General features: G+C 43.9%; 1 protein-coding gene across 5 annotated transcripts in view; it reads right to left on the bottom strand.

The window, feature by feature from the left end:
* The window catches only part of numb (NUMB endocytic adaptor protein), a 66,448-nt gene that overhangs the window by 30,633 nt on the left and 11,035 nt on the right, over nucleotides 1–24,780 (bottom strand). The window contains exon 1 of one of the 5 annotated variants that reach the window (XM_034675309.1): nucleotides 22,017–22,128. The exons of the other annotated variants lie outside the window; for them this stretch is intronic. The gene's annotated coding sequence lies outside the window, so the exon portion shown is untranslated. Of the gene's footprint in view, nucleotides 1–22,016; nucleotides 22,129–24,780 lie in introns of those variants that run through there. 5 annotated transcript variants of the gene reach the window in all.

Raw genomic sequence — 24,780 nt, 5'->3', positions numbered from 1 at the left:
TAACAGGCAGAAACCTCCAGCAGGACCAGACTCATGTTAGACACACATCTGCTGAGACCGTGTTGGGGTTGGAAAGCTTCCTCCATGAATTTTAAACAGCTTCAGAATGAAGTAGAGAGGATATTCGACCACACACTCATCAGGGTCAAGTATCTGAGACTCAAGTGGTCCTGAATGACGGGCTTTTCCTCTCCTTTTGTACAGAGTCCATGAGTCAGTCCAAGCACAGACAGATGTAGAAACACTCTTAGTTTCTGTGTCTTCACTCGTTGCACCTTGCTCAACTCACCTTCTAAATCACTCAACACATATACCTCTTCCAGCTTACAGCCCACACACCTTCCTCCTGCATACTTCAGTGTCAAACAAGGAGAGAGCGGGAATGTAAGTAAAGCACATACACTCATGTGCGTGGGAGAGGAAGCGTAAAATTGCTGCATTTGTGTGTTTATGAATGTTGTATGAGCAAAATGTTAGATGCTTGGAATGAGCTCTTGAATTCTCTGACGAGAGGTTTGGATTTTCTTCTCCAAAGAGCAAAAATGTATCCGTAATTTAAACTCTTTAACCCCTCAAACAGGTGCTCTAAATAGTCCTAAGGATGATTTGCAGAGGTGGGATGTTGCAGAGGTCATGACACATCGAGCAATAAAAGAGTCTTTAGTGACAGAAGTTTATATTGACTGACTGAACTCATGCATCTCAGGCGAGAGGCGTCTTTAAAGCTTGTTATGGTTGCATTACAGAGGAGAAGAACACTAGCTACTGTAGGTGAAAGTACCTGATGCAAAACACTAAGATAAAATCAGTAACTTGAACACTTCCTGCACTTCACCTCTGGATTTACTTCATTGTGATTCGGTTATCAATAACATTGTGAGAGACGTGTTCTCAGTTTCTTTCAGGTCTGCTGAGTCAGTGATCTCTTTTAAATCCCTCCTTAAAAACAAACTTTATCTTAGAGCCTGAACTTTATTTTATTCTAACCAGTTTAAAAATGTAGATTTTAAAATAACTGTATTCTTTCAGAGTTCTTTTATGCAACTGTATGTCTTATAAAAGATGTTTTATTTCTTTCTCTTGCCTCCTGTGATTTTATAACCTGCTTGTTTTATTCTGCTGCCAATGTAAAACACTTTGTAACCTGGTTTTTAAAAAGTGCTTTATAAACAAAATCATTATTATTATTATTACATAAGTGTTGTGATTTATTTGCACCAACACAGATCATCTGAAGCCGACCCTGTGACCCTGTTTGGAACAAAGTTCCAACTTTTTCTGCTGACTGTGACTAGGTTTTGATTTTAAAGAACTTATTATACTTTATTTTATTTTTTTCTGTAATATATGTACACATACATGTGCTTATGATATTTTTCTCTCATTAGACTAGTGATGTTCACACTGTTTGCTATAAATAATCTGTATATTTAATATTTGTGTTTGTTTGTTTTGGGATTATTTGTATTTATTTATTTACTTTCCCTTTTTTCAATTTATTTGTTTGATATTTGGTCTTTTAATTATGATTATTATTATTTATTAATTTTTCTATTTTTTTCTTTAAATATCAATTATTTTTCTTTGTTTAATTTATTTTCCTTTTTCTTTCATTTTAATAATTCTATTGGGTTTCATATTAATTTGTCTGTTTTCTTTATTTATCGTATTGTCATTATTTGTGTGTTTACTTGAATGTTTGTAAAAACTAATACATTTCAAATCCTGAAAAAGAACTTACTAATAGCTCAGAATAAATACTTTAAAGATATTCAATAACACAATCAAACATTGATTCAACTCTTGCAGTAAAACCCTGTAATAGCCTTATCAAGTTGAACACTCTGGAAATATTAGATTTCTATACTTTGATTTGTTACAATGTTGAACACTATAATGCTCTGTGCAGGCTGCAGAGAGAGCTATATGTACAAACAGCAACAACCAGGGATTAACCTTTGAAAGTAGAGCGGTAGGTCAAACACACACGTTCATTATCCCATGTCAAACATGGAGCTTGTGCATGAAATCTGCATTAGCTGCAGCAGCACCAGCAGCATTAGGTAACTCCGCTCAGAGTGTGTGGTGTTGGCAGGAAGGTGAGAAAGTGAGCGGGATGGAGGCCAGGCAGACGGGGCCAGCAGGAGCAAAATGCAGAATGAGCAGCGAGGGGGAAAAGTCTGGCTGTGTCAGCCTGCTGCAGAGCACCAGGGCAGCTTTTTGGACGAGTGCTAGTCATGTGAGGTGGATTCAGGCTTCTTGAGGTTGGACATGAGCCAGAGGAAGAAGGCTGAACAGTGAGAGGGAAAGATGGAGCAGAGAGTAAAGACAGGAAAAGGTGAAAGAGAAGGAGGATGAGTGACTGGATGGACAGTTTTAGAGTAAAGATAGAAAAGAAAAAGAGTGAGTGGGAACAAGGCTGAGAGAGTAATCTCTCCTTCCCTCAGGTTTGGATTCACTCAGGTTCAAAATAAGGATAATGTTCTCCTCTCAGCGTCAGGATGACTTTAAATGTTTTATTTTCACTGGATTTAAAGAAACATCTGATCAATGCGGAGCCGTAAAACAAACCAGGAGAATAAGAGAGAGTCACTTAAGAACAGAGAGTCTGAGCGTTTACTTCACTAAGTTTTATGATGTTTGTAGACTTTAATGGAAACAGCACTGAGAGTTACACTGCTGTAATCCTTTCAAGAGGAGCAGATGAATACAGCTAAATATAAACGGAGTGACCTCTAAATGTTACTGTTCGTAAAGATATGGAGGAAAGTGAAAGTGGCGGTGGAGGAGAGTTTACTGATGAGGAAGAGCTGGTTTTATTCTTTATGAAAGATGCTTTTATTATCTATTTGTCTTAACTCAACAATTGACTTCCTGCTTCTTTACCACAGGTAAAACATTTATTTATCTGAGGATTCAGGCACGGGACGAACCGCTTAAGGTGCATTTCGACCAAGAGTTCAGGGGTCTTTCAGCCCCCAGAACTACTTTACCCTGAACTAAAAGGTTCCTGTGCCCCCATTGTTGTCTGTGTTTTGACCGCGGGATGAAGTCCCGGGTAGATTGTCTGAAGTGCAAGTAGCAAAGACGTTTCAACACGGCTTTAAAATCCTTTTGAACTCAAAAAGCCGTGGCAGAGATCAGCCGGTGTTTTGGTTTAAACAGTGACCCTGTTAACTGGAGACTCTCAGCCGGATGCATCCCTCATAAACGTCTTTAGACGATCATTAAACATCTGTGTAAACTCCACAAACACTGACACATTCAGCTTAAGGTCTCCAGTTTACAGGGTCACTTTTAAAACCGGAACACCGGGAGAGACGCATTCACGGTGGGCTGAGAGAAGACTACTGTTACAAGCTGTGGCAGAGATCGGCCGGTGTTTTGGTTTAAACAGCGACCCTGTTAACTGGAGACTCTCAGCCGGATGCATCCCTCATAAACGTCTTTAGACTATCATTAAATATCTGATGAGGATATTTTGAAATCTTAATAAAATCTAAACTAGTTTGTATTCCCAGGAACTCCCTCTGTGTTTCAACAGCTGTGTAAACTCCACAAACACTGACACGTTCAGCTGAAGGTCTCCAGTTTACAGGGTCACTTTTAAAACCGTAACACCGGGAGGAGAGACACATTCACGGTGGGCTGAGAGAAGACTACTGTTACAAGCTGCTAAATCAAGAATATCACAGCTTCTTCTTTTGAAAAGTACACACACATACAAAAAAGATAGAACAAATAAAAACTAATGAAAGAAAGAGAAATCAAGAGAATCACAGATGGAAAAAACAATGACTGTGAATGCTTTTTGGAAAAATTTGAAGAAAAAAAAATGTGACAAAAAAAAGTGACAAAAAAAATAGAAAAAAAATTTTTGGGGAAAAAAAAAAAAAAACTTCATTTCTTTTTTTTTTTTTGAAAAAAAAAAAATTTGACAAAAAATTTTTTGACCCGGAGCCTGTCGAAGAAATTAATTTTCCTCAAATTTGAAATTGTGCTCCAAAAGCATAAACACATGAAAAAAAGTGAAAATTTTGTGCCTGCCGTTAAAACATAGAAAAAGCAATGACTGAATCAACACGTGAGAGGAGATAAGCACGACTAGCAAGGACTTTTCAACACGGCTTTAAAATTCTTTTGAACTCAACAAGCCGTGGCAGAGATCACCCGGTGTTTTGGTTTAAACAGCGACCCTGTTAACTTCAGAACTCCACAAACACTGACACGTTCAGCTGAAGGTCTCCAGTTTACAGGGTCACTTTTAAAAGCGGAACACCGGGAGGAGAGACGCATTCACGGTGGGCTGAGAAGACTACTGTTACAAGCTGCTAAATCAAGAGAATCACAGCTTCTTCTTTTGAAAAGTACACACACATACAAAAAAGATAGAACGAATCAAAACTAATGAAAGAAAGAGAAATCAAGTGAATCACAGATGTGTGTGATGTTATTGTGGACGGCGGGCGGAATAAAAACACTGCGGTTAATCTACCAATCAGACACATTCAGCATTGCAGGACCGGCTCCTGAAAGTCCCGGGACCTTTGAAAAGTACTACCCCCCTAGCAGGGCTTTTAAGGGGGGAGATTATCTACCCCAGAACTAAATTTAGACCCTGGGTCCACTGGTGGAAACGCTTGTAGCTCAGGGGTAAAGTTCCTCAGGTCGAAAACGCCTTTGTTAACTCACTTGTGTAGTAAAGCACTTTTTAAATCTCCAAGGAGTGAATGAAGGAGAGAGAGAGAGAGAGAGGGATTGGGAGAGTTAAATGTGGGCCGGAGTGAGAAGGCGGTGGTGAGGTGAGGGAGGTGAAGGCTCTGGTTCAGGACAGCAGGATCTAAACCCTGCTGGAGCTGTCACAGCTCCTGTAGTTTGCAGCCGTGAAGATCTCTGGCTGTTCTCTTACGAGCGCTAATGAGGACAATTACACAAGGTCCATTTATACTCTCTGTGTGGTGGTTTACTCTGAAACAAGCAACAGTGACTGGAGGAGAAGCACGGGGCTTTACAAAGACTACACATGCTGATCATCAGGGTGACTGACAGAACAACAGAGAGGAGGGACACAAAGTGAGAGATCAAGGATCAAGGATATCTTTATCATCCCTGAGGGGCAATTTGTTTTACAGCCAGCAGAACCCCACGACCACCTCACAACAACAGATAGAAATAATAAGAAACTACAAGGGTCACGAGATAGCCAGCAGGGTTGTAAAGATAGCAGAGCAAAGGAAGACAATAACAGGACTTTTCCTTCAGTCAGAGCTGCTGCTTGGGAAAAAGAGAGGGAGCGCTGCTGGCTGTGGATGTAACAGTATTTGAATAATCTCTCCAGGAATGGAAAACTGATTAATCCTTGCAGAAGGATCCTCGGGATGAGTACAGCGGTTTTGGTTTCAAAGAAGAGATACAGAGGGAGGGAGGGAGGGAGGGAGAGGCCAGGAGAGCGAGTGAGCGTGAGGAAGAGAGAGAATGGGCTCAAGACAAAGAGGCTCCACTGTCCGTCTGTCTCCTTTCACGACTCGCCCCACCACAGTGCCAGGCGTTACTCTTCATCCCGTTTTTGTGCCGCTCCGTTCACAGAGCTCCTTGTTATCTGAGTTTAGACTTTGGAGAGCAACAAGGCGACATGATAGCCTAAATCACCAGAGCCAGCCAGGCGGCCATCCGTGATGCGAAGCACGCCCCGGCGCTGTTATCGGACGAGCCGGCTCGACGAGGTGATAGCGCCTCAGACTGCTCCGCTCGCAAAATGGCCAAATGAAGAGAGAATTTGAAAAATGCTGTAACCGTGGTAATCCAATTTTCCGGGCCCCGGTTTGTAGCTTGGGCTGCTTATTTAAAAAAAAGAGGAGTGGAGAGAGAGAGAAAAAGAAAACAAGAAGTGGATGAAAGTGTGCAAGACATCACAAGAAACACTAAGCTAGGCACAACTAGGGAGAGGCGGAGTGAACCCTGTTATTCAGGGTGAGGGTCAAAGGTCAAAGGTCTTCTGAATAAACAACTCAGGCATCTGATCATCAGCCCAGTAAGAACCAACTCCACTCCTGTTTGGAGTCTCAAGTGATGCCGGTCACTTGAGACTTAAGGTGCATTTCGACCATGAGTTCCAGGGTCTTTTAGCCCCCAGAACTACTTTACCTGGAACTAAAAGGTTCCTGTGCCCCCATTGTTGTCTGCGTTTCGACCGCGGGCTGAAGTCCCGGGTAGATTGTGCAAATCAGGCCAGTGACGTATGGAGGAAAAAAAAGTAAATGCACTACACCACCAGACCAGTAGAGGGCAGTAAAACAGAGAGGAAGGCCATTCATCACAGATTACTCCATAGAAGCAGACGGACAGGCAGGTATCATTCTGAGCAACACAACAGTTAGCCTGTTAGCATGAAGAGACTCAGCTGGCACTGTTTTAGATGGTGCTATATTTCATCACAGATGGATTCACTGAATCAACACGTGAGAGGAGATAAGCGCGAGTAGCAAAGACGTTTCAACACGGCTTTAAAATCCTTTTGAACTCAAAAAGCCGTGGCAGAGATCGCCCGGTGTTTTGGTTTAAACAGCAACCCTGTTAACTGGAGACTTTCAGCCGGATGCATCCCTCATAAACGTCTTTAGACGATCATTAAACAGCTGTGTAAACTCCACAAACACTGACACGTTCAGCTGAAGGTCTCCAGTTTACAGGGTCACTTTTAAAACCGGAACACTGGGAGAGACGCATTCACGGTGGGCTGAGAGAAGACTACTGTTACAAGCTGCTAAATCAAGAGAATCACAGCTTCTTCTTTTGAAAAGTACACACACATACAAAAAAGATAGAACAAATAAAATCTAATGAAAGAAAGAGAAATCAAGTGAATCACAGATGGAAAAAACAATGACTGTGAATGGATTTTGGAAAAATAAAAAAAAGAAAAATAAAAAAAAATTTGAAAAAAAATTTGACCAAAAAATTTTGAAAAAATAATTGAATTTTTTTTTTTTTTTTTTTTAATTAAATTTTTTTTTTTTAAATACAAAATTTGAAAAAAAATGTGGCAAGAATTATTTTTTTTTTTTTAATTTTTTTAAAAAAAAAATACAGAATTTGAAAAAAAAAAAAAAGACAAAAAAAATTTACTAAAAAAAATTGGCAAAACAGTCCGGAGGGGTTGAGAGAAGACTACTGTTACAAGCTGCTAAATCAAGAGAATCACAGCTTCTTCTTTTGAAAAGTACACACACATACAAAAAAGATAAAACAAATAAAAACTAATGAAAGAAAGAGAAATCAAGAGAATCACAGATGTGTGTGATGTTATTGTGGACGGCGGGCAGAATAAAAACACTGCGGTTAATCTACCAATGAGACACGTTCAGCATTGCAGGCCCCGCCCACCGAAAGTCCCAGGACCTTTGAAAAGTACTACCCAACAAACAAAACTGTCAACAACTGGAGTAGAAGAATTAACAGCTGACGTGTAACGTTACAGCTGGAGGCCTTGATTGACTCGATGACCGTCTGATATTGACAGTAAACGTTCAAGTACAGGAGAACTATGTGAGAGGGGGGGTCCCTTCATTAATGCTAATCGTTAAGCTAACCCCCTGAATGTGATATTCTGGGTCACATGCCTCAGCACAGATTTAATTATTGTATCACAGTTGGCAGTTTGACCTAAATGGCATCCGTTCTATGTCATTGTATACAGTAACTAGATTTCAGTAGAGCAAACACAATCCTGATGGAAACACAGCTTATTGGGTAAGCGTAACTTTTGAGTCTTGGTAAAATACTACAAATACAGACAGACTCAGCAGGAGGAGAATGTTTCACTAATTCAAGGGTTCAAAATGTTACAAGGGCTGAGCTGGAGTCCAAAGGGGAACGAGGAGGACTCGCTATGAATGGGTGGTAACTCAGCAGAGGAAGGAAATGTGGGAATAGAAGCGCTGGCTACTGTTTGCACGGCTCACTCACTCCCTGTCTGCCACTGAATCATTTCAGAGTCCTTCAATCTGTTCCCTGCCCCCAGCAAGACATGATGACCTCCGTTTCCTGAGCACACATGACTGCCGGGGTTAGGGTTAGGGCAGATAAAGAAAAGAGGGCCCGGGCTGCTGCTCAAGGGATATTGAGTCGCTCTTCCCTCCAGCTCTGTGTGTGTGTTCATTAGTTCTTTGTGTGGTCATATCCATGTTTAGTGTGTGTGTGTGTGTGCAGAGTGGTATGAAGGGGGCCCATCCCTACAGCAAGTAAGAAAGCCATTCAGCCATTCACAAGGAGAGCCACACATCACTTTGGGCAACAGCTGAGGCCACATTTAAACGAGCGGGGCAGTGCCCTGGCACCAGGGACACCAGGGAGTGGCAAATCACTGTCACTGTATCGTCTCCTCTCAGGCATGCCTCGGCCGTGATTCACAGGCTCCATCGATCGCCTGGATCTGGCCTGGTTTCCACCGCGAGGCATCCTTAAGAATGATGTGCCTTTCCACTTCCACTGCATTTCTGTGATTGTTTCTTTTTTCTGATTTTGCCAGAGGCTGCGGCGTGTTTAATAGAGTGCAGTTTCAAGTAAGGGAGGAGAGCTGTAAACACTATGAGGGGGGGTGGGCTGACTGAAAGCAGAGACTAGCTTGGGGGGGTCAGATGTAGTGGCCCGAGTGCCCTGGCTCCATCAATCCTGGTCCCTCCTCCTGGCAGAGCAGGAAAGATATCTTCATAAAGTGGTGGTGAAATTGAACGCAGGCAGATAAAGTGGCACAGTGTTTTTATCAGACTCTGTTTCTTGAAGCCTGGAAGAGTCTGCAAGCCATTCAGGAAGGTAAAGACTGGATCAGTAAACCCGGATAATCTGGGTCACATACTGGTTTGCAACTTAATTCACCTAGCACCAGATTCCCCCTCTGATCATGAGGACGGTTGAATCAGGTATAAACCTTCAGACTTCAGAACCAGTCGTAGTTATTCTTGCAGCGTTGGCAGTCTGTGCCCCTCCTGACCCACCACAGCCGTGTCTTCCTCTGGCTTAGCTGGAGGAGAATCAGTCTTTCACTTCGTCGTTGGAAGGACATCAGTGTTATGCAAACTGTGTCACAGAGGCTAAACCTCTTCACAGGCTACCACTCAGAGCGAACCACAGCGGATTGTCCCTGACTGACTCCACAAGAAGTGACCTCTGCTGGGAAACTTTGAGTAAACCTTGGAGCAGAAAAGCTACTCATGGAAAACATGTTGACTTTTTCCCCATGACATCACTGCGTTACACTCAGAGAGCACACAGCAGCAGCATGTACAGCGGGTAACACACAGGCAGGAGATACACACTTGTGTAAACCCAGGAGTGTAAACACAGAACACTCTCAGAAAGACGGACCAGGGCACAAAGCCGAACAGGCCCGGTCTCTTTCTCTCCACTTTGACTCTGGGGGAGTTTAAGTATCTCAGGGTCTTGTCAACACGTTGATTGGTGCAGCGTCAGCAGTTATGCGGACGTTGTAGCGGATTGTTGTGGTGAAGAGGGAGCTGAGCCGGAAGGCAAAGCTTTCAATCTACCAGTCGGTCTACGTTCTGACCCTCATCTGTGGTCATGAGCTGTGGGTCTAGACCGAGAGAATAAGATCTCGGATACAAGTGACTGAGATGAGCTTCCTCTGAAGGGTGTTCCACCAGATCCGTGTCCGGTCTGTCACGGCACCGGATCTGATATTTATATTCTTGTCAATGCGTTAACTTCCACTGGATCCACTCCGTTGCGTTCTGGCTGCGTCTCTGATCCGGCAGGTCAGAGCCCTCCGGATCAGATACACAAGACTTCTATTTTTGCCGGATGCCGGAGCACGACGCCACAATCTCAATCTCGGACGAGAGGGCACAGAGCCGGACTGCAGTAGATCGGAGGCGGACTGGACACAGATCTGGTGGAAGTCCTGTGTTAGAGAGAGGGTCAGGAGCTCAGACATCCGGAGGGCTCTCTGAGTAGAGCCGCTGCTCCTTCGCGTCGAAAGGAGTCAGCTGAGGTGGTTCGGGCATCTGATAAGGATGGCTTCCCGACGCCCCCCTTTAGAGGGGTTCAAGGCACAGCCTACTGGGAGAAGGCCTTGGGTAGACCCAGAACAGAGGGATTATATATCCCACCTGGTCTGGGATCACTCTGGATTCCCCAGGAGGAGCTGGAAAGTGTTGCTGGGGAGAGGGATGTCTGGGTCGATCTGCTTGGACTGTTGCCTCCAGGACCCGACCCCGGATAATCGGAAAAAGAAGGATGGATGGATGGATGGATTCTCTAATAATAATACAAATGTATTGTTGTTGTTGTTGTTGTTGTTGTTACAGAACGAAAGTGAAGCCTTGCAGCAAGGTGGAGGAATGAAGCCCAAATACTACACAGTGGGTCCGTGAACTGCACTGACCCGAGCAGGACAATGTTACACATTCACCAGGCCTCAGTAAAGCGCTGTTAATACATGATCTATTAATCCTGCTTACAGCTGGCTCAGAGAGAAAAAAGAAAGCCTTGGCACATTCAGAGTCTCAGAGGACCCATACTGATCAAAGATTGTAGATTATAACCTCAGGCTGTTCCTATAACTTCACATATACATCAGCAAACTAAGATCTGATAGCTGACCACTCTCTAGTCAATACTTCCACTTTGGACTTGGTGCAACCTGAGCCAGGAGGGTGCGTGTGGATTAGTGAGCAGGGAGACACAGTTACAATCTGAGAACTTGGGTTAAAGTCCCATGTGTCAACATTCACTTTACGAGCCAACGCTGAAAGTGTCGTGCAAGCAGCCTGTTACGGTGAAGAGGAGCGGAGGTTTTAACCCTTTAGTGACTGCTGGGACGGCGTCAGATCATCAAACACAGGCGGTATCAGAGACAAAATAAGGGCGACTTAACCTTCTGGTCCTTTCAGGGCCATTAAAGGTGACTTTAGTGCAAAAAAGAATCAGAGTCTGAGCCACACGACTCATTTTGTGCCTGACACCAGAGAAAGATGTTTTTATAAGTTACCACAACTGAAAATGTGTCATTTCCTGACATGACTGCGTGAAATAAAAGTATTTCAACAACAAAACAAGAGTGGACTTTTATTGTGAAGTTTGTCAGAAATGTGAATCATCCTTATAGTATTTACAGCTCTTTTGATGGCGAGTCACAGCTACAGTCCACTTCTTTTACTCATCATGGACTTAAGACTACTGAGTCATCAGTTGTAACACACCTTTAAACAGGTCGTCACGATGCAAATCCCTCACTTCCATAGATAAAAACTACGTTATAGATCTCCTAATCCCTCCCTCCTTTCAAGGAACGCCCTCAAGTCCAGACATGGTCACTTCAGGCTCTTAAAACACCATATATATATATATATATATATATATATATATATATATATATATATATATTAGGGACGTCAACAATGAATCGAGTATGGATTCATAGATTGTTAAGAGCTTACTCAAACACATTCTGGTGTTTGGATTTTCTATTACGTGGAACAAACATCATGTGGTCTCATATTTCATTTTGCTATCAGGGAGGTTTTAATTTTAAAGCATGTTTGGATGTGAATCAGCTGACTGAAGGTGTGACGCTCAGCTGGGGGCTGCAGCTGAGTGACAGGTCTCCATGAGCGCTTTTTTTCTCCGCCACCGGACTGATGATGACCCGGTTGCGCTCCCGGCTAACACCTGACCACATTCACATGTTTATTTCTCTCAATAAGAATGCGTAGACAGAAAACTGGACTCTGTGAGTCTGAAATATGTGTCTGTTCAGTTCCCTTGTTGAAGTCTGAGCCTTCACTTTTATGACTGTATGTCTGCAGAGATTATGAGCCTGCTCCACATGTTGATATTCATTGTGTTTAACGTTGTAACACCTCAATACGATCCGTAGATATTCAATACCGTCAGTTATATACATTGTGTCGTGAAGGCATTGTTTTTGACATGGAAAACGTTTCCGTTTTTTTAATGAGTGTTTTTTCTGTGTGTGACTGGAGATCCTGCGTGTATCCATGGTATCATTGTTTACATACGAGATCAGCTGTTAGCAGTTCGTAGCGTGTTGATGCTAAACGATGCTAGGCCAGATGTTCCCTGCGAGCTGAGGAGAAGGAGGCAAGGAGGACGTGCTGGTACTGAGGTGCAAGTTAAGAAAAGTCGACTTTGACCTGTCCTTCCACCCACCATTATGGGGAATGTAAGATCTATCTATGATAAGGTGGACGAGCTAACCCCGCAGCAGAGGGAATACTGGCAGAGTAGCATCGTGCTAACAGAGCTAACACCGGACACGAATGCCACATTGGAAGGATTGGACAGGATACAGGAGAACAAGACTGAACTAACTGGTGAAGAAGGCCAGCTCAGTCCTGGACTCTGTGGAGGTGGTGTCTGACAGGAGAATTATGGCCAAGCTGTCGTCTCTGATGAACATTTCTTTCCTTTATATATTCTTGTTGAAATTCTTGTTCTGTACACGTTCTTGTTTGCTGCTGTAACTCCATGAATTTCCCCGCTGTGGGACGAATAAAGGAGTATCTTATCTTATCTAATCTTATTCACGCCAGACTGTGGCTACAGAGATCTTAAAGCTGTTTGCTAACCGCATTAGCAAACAGAAGAAGAAGAATGTTGACGCATTAAATAGCAAAAGAAGAAGAAAACATTTGCAACTAATCTCACGCTACTACACACATATTTCCAGAGATTGAGCGTGGCTGTGAAATGTAAAACACACACGTCCCGCCGCGTCACAGAAACACGGACATATAGATAGAGACAGACGCTGTCAGTGCCCGCTACTAGCAGCACCTCGTCCTACGTGACTGCCACACAAACAGGCTGTTAATGGGACAGGTGTGGGTGTGAGGGTGGGGGGTGCCAATGATTATAGTACTTTGGCTTGAAATGCCCCTCCCTAATATATAACAGTGGTCCATGTAGGAGAGAGAAGCATCACGCTGGCTGTTCTTCAGAGCAGACAGACGGACGTCTTCTGAATAGTTAAACAGGTCTGGATTTAGACCACTTAGTTTGTATGCAGAGAGCAGAGATGTGAACTCAGGCTTCCTGCAGAGCTGCTGACTCAGCAGAGACAAACATGATACAGAGAAGATGTTATCAATATCTGTGAGATGAGTTTCAGCAATCAGTGACTTAAGTTGCTTTGGGCTTTCACCAGCCAGAGATCTCACAGTTAACACTCAGCTCGTTCCTCTGTGCCCCAGCAGCTACGTCAGCTCACATTTAACCACATCAGAGCATGTGACTCCCGCTATGGCTGCTGGGTTTCTGACGCACGGTCGTCGCTGCTGAGCCTGGGTCTGACTGTAAGACATGCTTTCAATTTAACCACCCATCCAAAGCATCGTTTCATAGAGAATAATGTGATCACGGACGTGTAATGTGCTGAAGAAAGAGCGAGTGTTGGTGGAGATTTAATAAAGAACACAAGGGTTCAGTGAAACCGCTTATCAGATCGGTTAGAGAACAACAGCTTCATGAAACTGATGAACACGAAAGAAACAACAGAGAGATCCAGACCTCTTTCTACTCTGCACGCAGGTCTTTTATCTGACTCTGACATCTTCCAGTGCGTTCAAACCTGCTGTTTAAAGATGAATAATACCCCTCAGTTAATTGTCCCTCTGTTTATTTAATGATGACAAACCATAGGTCCCAGTTTGTCTCACTCTGCTCACCCTCCTCCTCCCTTTCCTTCAGCTGAGGCGACCCAGAGGAGAAGCCTTACCCTGCAGCTGCCAAACGACTTTGCTATGATTTCAGGGCGCTGACTCGCAGCCGTGTAACCGCCCCCCGGGCAATCACTCGCTTAATAGCAACATTTATCGATTAAAAGCATTACGTGATTGAGAATTTTAAAAAGTGAAGGGAGAAAATTTCAGCTTCGAAGAAGAACTACAAAGATGCAGCGATCTGAGCCAATTAACTCGCTCCCTTAACGAGCTTCTGAGCCAATCCAGGAGGGATTGAGCTGCGCGGGGGTGTTTCTCATCCTATGTGTGGTGCTAATGCATAAAGAGGAAGTTAAATCGGGCCGTCTATAGAGGTTTGCAGAGTCTTGCAGTGTGCTTTAATGTGGTGTCCGTCCCGATGACTAAAGAGGCGGGCTGTTTTTTGCCGTTTATGATAAACACTTTCCCACTTCTTGGTAAACAGAGATTACAGAGTGGATACATTTCACAGTAGCAGGAGGTTGGTGTCTCTACATATGATGCAAATGAGTCGGCGCGTTTATGCCAATGTGCAAACAGAGAAGCAAAAGATGTGGATGCGAGCTGCAGACGGAAGGCGGAAAAGTATTCCTATGAATACCAACGTGAACGGCACTGCAGGGCGACGACACAGACACGATGATGTTTACTCAAAATACACCACACAGCAGAAAGAGCATGACAGTCTGTGGGATATCAGCTGGCAGATCAGCTCACACATTGTTCAAGTATGTGAAGAAAATGTGGAAATAATACGCAAGAAAGAGACCGTGACGTCGAAACACAAACAACAACTGCAGTTCCTGGACCGTCCAATAGAGGCTGGTTGCAGAAACACAGGAAACCACATACACACCCATTCAAAGGAGACAATCTTTACAGCAGAAATAAACATGTTTACAGCCTGGTGCAAAAAATGAGTTTAGGTCTTTTGTTTTTTTTTAGTTATATTTTTTGGCCTTTTTACCTTTATTTGATAGGACAGCTGAAGAGAGACAGGAAATGTGGGGAGTAGAGAGCGAGGGAAGACATGCAGGAAATGGTCGACCGGCTGGGAATCGAACCGGCGACCCCTGCGATGAGGACTGTAGCCTCTGTACGTGGGGTGCTTAGACCCCTAGGCCACCAGCGCCCCCCAACAAAAAACAGTTTAGGTCGGAATAGCTCATTTTTCTATCAGCACTCATTGTACGGAGGTGATTTTTTTTTACAACTTGTTTTTTTTCAAGATATTAAACTTACAAGTTTTGCTCAAATAAGGGCGTGGCTAACCTGATTGACAGGCGGGCACCCTGTAGCTGTTAGTGAAAAGGCTAAAGACCCGCCTCTTTACCTCACACTACCTCGGACGAAGTTTGGTTGAGTTCAATATTTCCAATATGGCACCTGCCAACAATTGGCTTCAAAACAGGGCTTCAGGAACAGATGTCACGGACACTACCTCCATTATTTATACCCTGTTTTTAGAGGAGCATTCAAGAAACATGAATGTCAAAGTGAAGCCTGGTTTATGTTTCTGAGTTGGCTCTACGCCATAGCTACGACATAGTGCCCTACGTTGTCCTCAATCTGCAATTCTCCTGCTAAATGCTAGTCAGCGGTGCTATATAGATCTATGCTAGTCACATCCCCAGTTTCTGGTTCCACTATGTTCTCTTATTGTTTGTATACAAAGAAACATGGCGACAGAATAAGAGCGCTTGCATTCGAGTTGGAGCTGATAAACGTTGAGCAGCATCTGTTATTGCAAAGAAGAAAGGGGAGGAGACATCGGAGAAGATAGGATGGATGGCCGCTGAGTCTTTGGAGGAATATCATAGGGCGTGCAGTCTTTGTTGATTTGATGCATAGCTACATTTTTGAGGAGGTGTACATCAGGGTATGTATATAAGCTTCAGGGTAGGTACAAAGCTACAAGAATCTATGGCATAAGCTATGGCGTGGATTCGATATGGAAGTATAATCAAGGCTGCTTTAGACTGACTGGTTCTAGGGAAGTGTGCAATCTTCATTTGTGGTAAGATATTGCTACATTTTTGGGGGTTGTTTGGGAGAAACAGTCCCACAAATCATAGCCAATACCCTGACTCTAGCGTAATATATCAAAGTGACTTTAATAATCAGTTTCACTTCTATTTGAGAGGGCACGAGCAGGCTATCTGAGTGTTGGAGGGGCGAGGGAAGCCCCGCAGAGAGGAATGGTGTCAGCATGTGTGTTCAGTGAGTGATGAAGGCCCGTCACTCCTCACTGCTCTCCCAATCATCATCTAGACATGGCTGCAGGGGAGAATGTATTCTGCTGGGGCTTTAAGACTCCGCACTGCTGACTTCTGACATTCACACACACGTCTCACACGTAGCGGAGCAGCAGATATACGCCAGAGAACATGTTAGTCGCTTAGATACGAACCCCGATGCACAGGAAGACTGGGAGGAAAACACACACACACACACACACACACACACGAGTGACAAAGAGAGAGAGAACAAGGCGGAAAAGAAGAGGTGTCAGTGTGAGGAGGATTTGGAGGAGGAAGAATGAAAGAACTAGAGAGAGAAAGATGCTGAAAAGAGAGAAAAACGGATGAAGAGACGGAGAGAAAAACGGATTACATGGAAAAACATTCGCAGAAGAATCAATACGGCACAGAGGAGCCACTCCATGGTTCCTGCTGGAGTCAATGTGTTGTCAATACTACGGCTTTTCAACCCAACAACAACATGGTGAATGGGAGCACAGAGGCCTATTATAGGTTGTGTGTGTATGTGTGTGTGTGTATGTGTGTGTCAGTAGCTGTGTTTGTCCATCAGCAGGCGTGATGAGAGGATGGAGCTGAACAGGAACTTCCTGCTGAGTGATCGGACACTGAATCACTGCACTAACCAAGCCAAGGCGCATAGACACACACACACACAAACACACAGACACACAAACACACAAATCCTTTTCTGTCCACCTAGCTCAACCTTCAAGCCAAATGAAGTCATCTTAAAACATGTTTGATGTCGACTTTAAAGCAACAACTTCTTTACTGTAGCTCAGAATCAAATGCTCCTCTGTTATCTTCTTCATGTGGTGTTAGGAGGTCTGCAAACTCAATCTGTGCCGTCCTAAGTCAGTCTTTTATTGTACCAGACTATCAAACATAGTCCTGACTCTGTACTTGCTGCAGTAGCCAGTCACCAACTCCATCAGTGTTCTGGATAAGAGGGAAATGTCTTGCATGTAGCCGTCCTGCTAGCTCAGAGAATAGTTACAGCCTTGATAACCAGAGTGATATTAAAAAAAGATGTTATCACAATTAGGGATGCACCGATCCCTGCCGAATCCGATACTAACCGATCCGATCCTGGTATTGATTTAACAATCTCTATTCCTTAATGAGAGGATAGAATCATGTTTTGGTAACTTCAGGCTTTTCTGACTTGATGGTGAACTGTACCTGGGTTCCAAGTCCTAGCTGGAATCCCTTCATTTCAAGGATCCGGAACAATTAAATCCAATAACCTGTCTGTGTTTTCACACTTTGAATCCATCAATAGAAGGTTTCTTGCTTCTTTGCAGTCGGCTACAGCTGACGTAAACTTCCTCCTTTGGGCTTCCACTATATTTTTCAGCGCGACTGCCATCCGTTGAACTATTAGCGCTGCACATGTTGAAAGTTTCTGGTGGAGTTGTTAGCTAAAGAAGCGTGACATGCAGCTAAACTGCAGAGCCTCTGTAGTTATCCTCCATCAGGCTCCACCGGGCAAAAATGCACAGAGTGGCCGGCGCTGATGACGTAGGAGACGCACATGGTTGTTGTAAACACAGCAAAGCATAGAACTGAGATGAATAGATCAGACATATGGATCGGCACTATATATCGGCCCTTTGTCACCGATATCCGATCTAGCTTTTTGAGCTCGATCTAGCCGATATCCGATACCAGGATCGGATCGGTGCATCCCTTATCCATCATTTCTGACGGTGCTAACAGGAAGCAGGTCTTTATGTAAAGGCTGATTTATACTTCTGCGTCTCCCCTACACAGAAGGGAGACATGAGCATCACATACTGCGTCGGTGTGTCCGTGTTGGGCAGCAATTATCTGCCGAAGCGCTTGAGGGCAGTGTGGTCTCTCTGATAGCCGGTCGCCTGCTTCCCGCCCCGCTACGATCTCTGTTTCCTTTTCCACAGAGATTCAGAGCGTGTTCTGTTAATCTACAGCTGATACATGTTGCTGTTTATCATACAGACATGATTGCATGAAGAATAGAGAGGAGGAGATGAAATACACGGATCCAGGAAGTGCTTTAAATGCAGGAAATACAATGCCGCCGAGCGGACCAATCACGGGGCTTGTGGTCTGATTATATGGGTAGTTACATTTTGGAGGCCTCTGCAGAGGTACAGAAGCTATGCGAACCTCCGGTGTAGGCTACGCCGTCGATTCAACGCAGAAGTATAAATCAGGCTTTAGACAGCAGAGCAGAATTAAAGAACAATATTAAAGAATCAGGGCTGAAAAAGCTGATCCCTACTTTTCAATCTTACAGGACCAGACTGCAAAACACTGCCAACAGATTTCTAGTTGTAATCCTGTTAATAGTGACTGTGCAAGATTTTCTGTCATTGCAAAATGTGACAGTGTGAGACTTCAATTGTGTTAAACTTTTCTTTTAGTTGTCAGTCTTTAAAAGCCTTGTTATGTCTCCTGCATGCTAGGCGTTTGGATGTGAATAAAACTCTGTGACTAAACGGTTATTTCAGTATCAAACTTCCTTTTTATTCACCTCCCAATGAGGAGGGAAAAAAAGAAATCTGACTCAAAGTGTAACAGGAGTCCACATGATGCACGGCGTCTCGTATTGACGTCAAGAATCAGCCAACCAAACTGGTCTTGTGAGCATGAGTGTAAAAGGAGCTGCTATAGTATTCAGTGCAGCCGGAGAGAGAGAGCCGCTCTCTGCTGTCAGGAATTCTTTCCACGTACCTGAACTCCCCTCTTTGTTTCCTGGTCGGGCTATTTGTCAAGAGGAGGATGACTGTAGAGCAGAAGTTACGCAACAGATTAAACCAAACTGCTGCTGCTGCTACCTGGATATTCAGCCTGCAGATTTATGGAAGCAGCTCGGGGCAGGAGGGGACTCTGGAGGGGCTTCTGGAAAATGACAACAGGGCAGTGCAGACAGGGCAGGGCTTCTTGGACTTTAGAGGTTCTGTATATGTGAGAATTTGATCTGCTGGAACCACGTTATGTTGCCAAGCGATGGCTTAAGACCTAATGGCTGGAATTGTGTTAGCTGGGTGGTTTAATTAGATTAGTGATCACAGCACTGGCTCTGAAGCAGGGAACACTTTAGTCCTGCAGAAGGAAATAGTTCTGTGGTGAGTGAAACCAGCTTCGAGAGCACCTGCAAAGGGGCTGGACTGTGACCTCTATAGGATTGAGATTGAGATTAAATCACGACAGGTTTCACCAGAAAACACCCATATTATAACGTCATAAAGTTTATGTAAGCAACGTGTTCAATAGTGCCCTTTAATTTTAGAGCCAGGAATGATTCACCAGGCAGGGTGAGACGCCTCCTTTTTTCCAAAAGTTCTGGACGGCTCGGTTGTAAAAGAGTCCAAAGTAGGAGGCTGTAATATGAACATAAAAGTGATGTCATCATGTCTGTACGCAGAGCCAAGGAGCCGGGCAAGAAGGCGAAGATGGAGACCGTAAAATCAGTCTGTGTTTGAAGACGTAACAGGAAGTATTCATGATAGTAGTGTTTAATCAGTCAGTGTGTTAATAAGTCAGACATCAATGTGGGCATATTAAAGGCCGATAAGATACTCATTAAATTGTGCACACTTTGCATATGACTTTTTGAAGTATGCAAAGATATAAAGAAGGCTGCTTTCATTTGCAGATAACTTTATTAAAGGTGACATATCACGCCTTTTTTCATCAACATATATTGGTCTAAGAGGTCCCCAAAACATGTCTTTAAAGTTTATGCTCAAAAAAACAATTTGAAATCAGATTTTGGTCTGCCTGAAAATCCCTCTTCTTCAGTCCTCCTCAGAACACTCTGTTTTCTCTCTGACCACGCCCCCTCCGGAAGTGGGTGTGGCCTCGGCTCTCCAGCACGTTGATCTAATGTTTACATGTTGGCTGAATATACACGGCTGCTCACAGACCCGCGTTACTTCAACCCTCTGAATCTGATCCAGAATCTGATCCTGATGGAGAGGCGCCTGCAGCAGGACCTTTCTGAAGGATTGGTCACAGATTTAGTGTTTCTTGTTATTTTATTTATCAGTATGTTGACGTGTGTCTTGGTACACAGCTACGAACATGTAGCTATGTGGCTATGCTAACTAGCGCTAGCACTTATCCATGACAAATAAAAATCATCCACTAGATCTTCAAATCTGCAGACGTGGGGAGTAAAACCGACCTTTGTGTTTATTAAGACAGCCTACAACTAGCATGCCTCCCTCCTAAGCTCCTTGTTAGCACACGTGTGCAGGGAATGAAAAACGGAGGAGGGGTTGAGTTGTATTTTATACAGTCTATGGGCTGAACAAGCTCCGAGCTCTGACTTCCTGTGACAGACCGGATATTGTTGTTACGTAACAAAAACACAGAAGTCTGAAACGGCTGGTTTCACACACATTTACAGAAAGGTGGAGAAATCAGAACAGGGGCAGAATGGATTCTTTTCATTCTCGGGGGGTTTGTAGACAGGGACACATATTTCAGGTAGAGAACCATTAAAAAGTCCATTTTGCATGATATGTCACCTTTAAGGAATATGCATCAAAATGAGTCAATGTCAACTAGGGATGCAATCAATTAATTGAGTATTGGTTAATTGATTGTTAAGAACTTACTCAAAACACACATTTTTCTTTTCAATTTTCAATCACGTGGGACAAACATCATGTGGTTGTTATATTTGGTTCATCTATCAGGGAGGTGTTTTAAGTTTAAAGCATGTTTCGATGTGAATCAGCTGTTAAAGGTGTTGCGCACAGCGGAGACGCTCAGCTGGCGGCTGCGGCTGGGCGCCAGGTCTCCACGTGCGCTTTTTAAAGAGGATCAATACGCAACCGCTGCAAACAACGACACGGACATGAAGGTTGACAACTTTAAAACATTTCCCCACCTTTGAATACAAAGCCAACAGACTGGTGGGAATTGCTAGTACACTATGTTTGCAGACAAGCAACATCAGAGCCGTCTGAGCTTTTCTGCCACTGGACTGGTTATGACCCGGTTGCGCTCCCGGCTGACACCTGACCGCGTACACATGCTCATTTCTCTCAGTAAGAACGAGTAGACAGAAAACTGGACACTGAGAGTCTGAAGTACTTTTCTGTTAGTAGTTAAGACTAGACAAGATATGTCCGTGGAGACTATTTTTATGAGCCTGATAATCAGTGTTAAACATGTTGTACCCATATTCAATACCATCAGTCATCTGACATAAGAAAACTCAATGTTTTTTAATGGATTAATCGATAATTGATTGTTAACATTTCGATCATGGAAAATACTTAAAATTTACATCCCTACTGTCAACATATTTAAGAGCTGGCTTCTGCTAAGCTAGGCTGCTGGATGTGCTACAGACAGCACAGAGAATATCAAAGTATGAAGTCAAAGCACACTTTGCAGGACTTTTCTTATCCATGCATTAGGAAACTTATCTTCTACACTGACACGTCTGTAATAGCTCCATATCAGTGGGTAATACTAGTTGTATGAAGGCTGTTAATCCACAAGATTTACACCTACCAAGGAATAAACCAGATGATGTCACTAAGCATTACACCCTCGAGCACAGAACCAAAAGTAATCAGAGAAATCAGAGAGTGAAAAGTTCACAGAGTCAGAAAAAAACCAGCCCGGCACATGACAAAGGTGGAGCTCAACAAAGCTTTGCCAAGTCACATGGTCACATGGCTGCTGGATCCTCCACAGCTCTGAGGCTTGAACTTTTACCTTACTATCTTACTATCTATTGATTTTGACAAACTGATTTACAGGTGGACTCGTATAAACACATTTGTAAAGTGAATCTAACGAGGAAGAAGAACTCTTAAAGGACAAAGAAAGGGCAGACCTGTCCTGTCATCTCGTATGAGGAAAGCAGGTTTAATAAAGCTGACAGACGTCAAGCCTCTCCCTCCTCAGCCGTAGTCAGGGTCTGAGCAGAGAGGCAGGAAGACGGACGAACGGACAGAGACTGCAGAGCATCAGAGAATGGAAAATTACCAAGGCTCTACAATCAGCCGGGTACCTTTGATCAGCCGGAGCCCAGGCACCAATTACTGTGGGATAATCGTCAGTCCTCAGAGGCCTGACGAGCTGCAGGCACTGTGGGCACAACGGGTCAGTGACCAGCAGGCAAAGGCCTGGTCAACAAGGCTCACAGAGCCAAAAGCCGACGGTGCCCCTCGTTGAAATGCTGCATGAAGGCGGCCAAACGGACAGCAGCACAGTGAAGCAATTGTTCCCCTCCTGTCGACTCAGCACAGTGGCACTCTCACGAGCCAGACATCCCTCTCTCTCTCTCTCTCTCTCTCTCTCCGCAGAGTGAACGTTGCTTCTGCTGCTGCTGCTGCGACGACGGAGCGTGTGTAAGACCTGCTACTACTACCGCACATGTCTCTGGTTATTCACACTCTTCAGCGCGCTCTCCGCAGCGAGACATACGTACGGCAAAATGTGCAAACACATGCTGCTCGCACACCTGTTCCCTGTAATTCTGTGCTAAACAAAACACTGCAGTGCTGAACACGCTGCACGGTGATGCAACACACAGGAAACATGTTCCTCGCCGCCCATCTGCGCTGATAACCCTTTCAGACCCAGGAAGAGGCTCAACTACCTGTTCCTGACATGTTCACGTTCACTGACGGGGGAAAGAAAACTCAAGTCTGAAACATTTGAACTCCTCTCTGAGAGAGTCTGCTCCACCAGAAGGAGTGTGTATCTTTAACAAAATCTTCTGGAAGGAGAACATGATATTCTGCTCATTAATAATTGACTTCTTTCTCGGGCTCGGGGAACGTTCATTATCGATCAGGCAAGGCTTCTGTGTTGGCTCCTGATCCCTCAGTTGTCAACAGCTCAGTGACCCAGGTCGCTTCTCAGACCGCTTTAATACAGACCATAACACTCATACAACCATCACACTGCAGCAGCGTCTCCTCACTGCATAGTTATTCAACAGAAGCACAGCAGCAGCAGCAGGAGGACTTTGGATCAGACACACTGCACTTACACAACAGCCAGAGCCGGTCCAAGTAGATCCATATGGACCGGAGAGACCTGGAGTCAGCAGAAGAGACAGTTCTCACAGCTCGGACTGGAGACACAAGAGTTGTTAAACTGTTTAATGGGCTTTTTTGACTTAACATGGATATCAACAAATTATCCAGACTTATGCTGACTCAAACTCTGGGTGTTTTACAGAGACTGCTTGTTTTGTGAGTGAAAACAGATTCTCCTTTACACTGGAACCAAAAAAAAGCAGAACACCTCAAAGAAGTCAACATTCAAGCTGACCGAGAACTTCACGTACTTCAGGATGTTACACAAATCTGAACTTCTGATTCTTATTCCCACAATTTGAGTGTGTCCAATGTCTGGAGAATAAGTAAGCCAGAAAGTTGTACATTGTCTCTTCATCTATAACACCATCTGCATTCATATCCTCAGATGCCAGTCTTGCTAACTGTAGTGCAGTTTTGTGGTTATTTATTGTGCAACAAAAGGCCTGGCAGAGACAGCCTGACATTCTTCCACGCCACTAACTGTGTCAATTCAGTAAGCAAGAATTTTGCACCCAAACTGGCAACAACAGCAGGTCTTTTTCTAACAATGCTTCTTCTTTGGAGAGAAGGGAGTGTTCAAAATTGCAAATTATCCCTTGTTATGTAGATTCTAGTCATCATGGTTGACTGTAGTCTTGTCTTACTGGTGTCACTGTTGAGAAACACTCCTCACTTAACAGAGAGGAGGTTTTCAATCACACTCAATAAATTAAAGCTCCTTTGTGTGCAAAATATGAAGATGAATATCAACCGGATGGGACAAGATTTTCAAATGCTCGTATATTTGTTCACTTCTTATAAATCAAGGAGTTAATGTGAGTATCATCTCACTAAAAGAACAACTTTTCATTGTTTTCACTGGTCTCTAGTTGTAATATGGTATTCCTGCCAGGCGGTGGCGACAGAGCGTCTAAAATTAGTTTGCTAACCGCATTAAGCTACAGAAGAAGAAGAAGAATGCTAACTGCATTAAATAGCAAAAGAAGTAGCAGAAAACTACAATGACATAAAGGTTGAGACCAAGCAGCAACCTCAGGCAGCAAGAATAGAAGCCAATGGGGCGCTGGTGGCCTAGCGGTCTAAGCGCCCCACATACAGAGGCTACGGTCCTCATTGCAGGGGTCGCCGGTTCGATTCCTGGCCGGTCGACCATCTCCTGCATGTCTTCCCCTGCTCACTACTCCCCACATTTCCTGTCTCTCTTCAGCTGTCCTATGGAATAAAGGCCAAAAAATATAACTTTAAAAAGGAATTGAAGCCAATGCAGAAGTGTTCAAAACTGCAGTTCATCGAGTGTCCACTAGAGGCTGGCTCCGGAAGTACCAGAAACCACATACACACCCATTCAAAGAAGGCGATCTTTACAGCAGAAATAAACATGTTTACAGCCTGGTATAAAAAACGAGTGTAGTCCGATAATTCGGCAAAAATAGAAGTCTTGCGTCTCTGATCCAGAGGGCTCCGACCTGCTGGATCAGACGGATCTAGAACACAACGGAGTGGATCCAGTGGAAGTTAACACATAGACTAGAATAGAAACCAATCAGATCCTGTGCTGTGACAGATTAGAGACAGACTGGACACGGATCTGGTGTAGTTTGGTTGTAAGAGGATCTGAGCGGCTTGTCAGAGGAACAGGAGAAGAACGGGGGGTTTAGAGACTTTCGTCTTACAAGCCAAACCACTGAAACCAAAACTGAAACCACCACCAACAATCCTCTTGGA

This window comes from Notolabrus celidotus, chromosome 22 (assembly GCF_009762535.1).
Source record: "Notolabrus celidotus isolate fNotCel1 chromosome 22, fNotCel1.pri, whole genome shotgun sequence".
NCBI lineage: Eukaryota > Metazoa > Chordata > Actinopteri > Labriformes > Labridae > Notolabrus > Notolabrus celidotus.
Note: the sequence above shows the minus strand (reverse complement) of the source record. Positions and strands in the feature narration are given on the sequence as shown.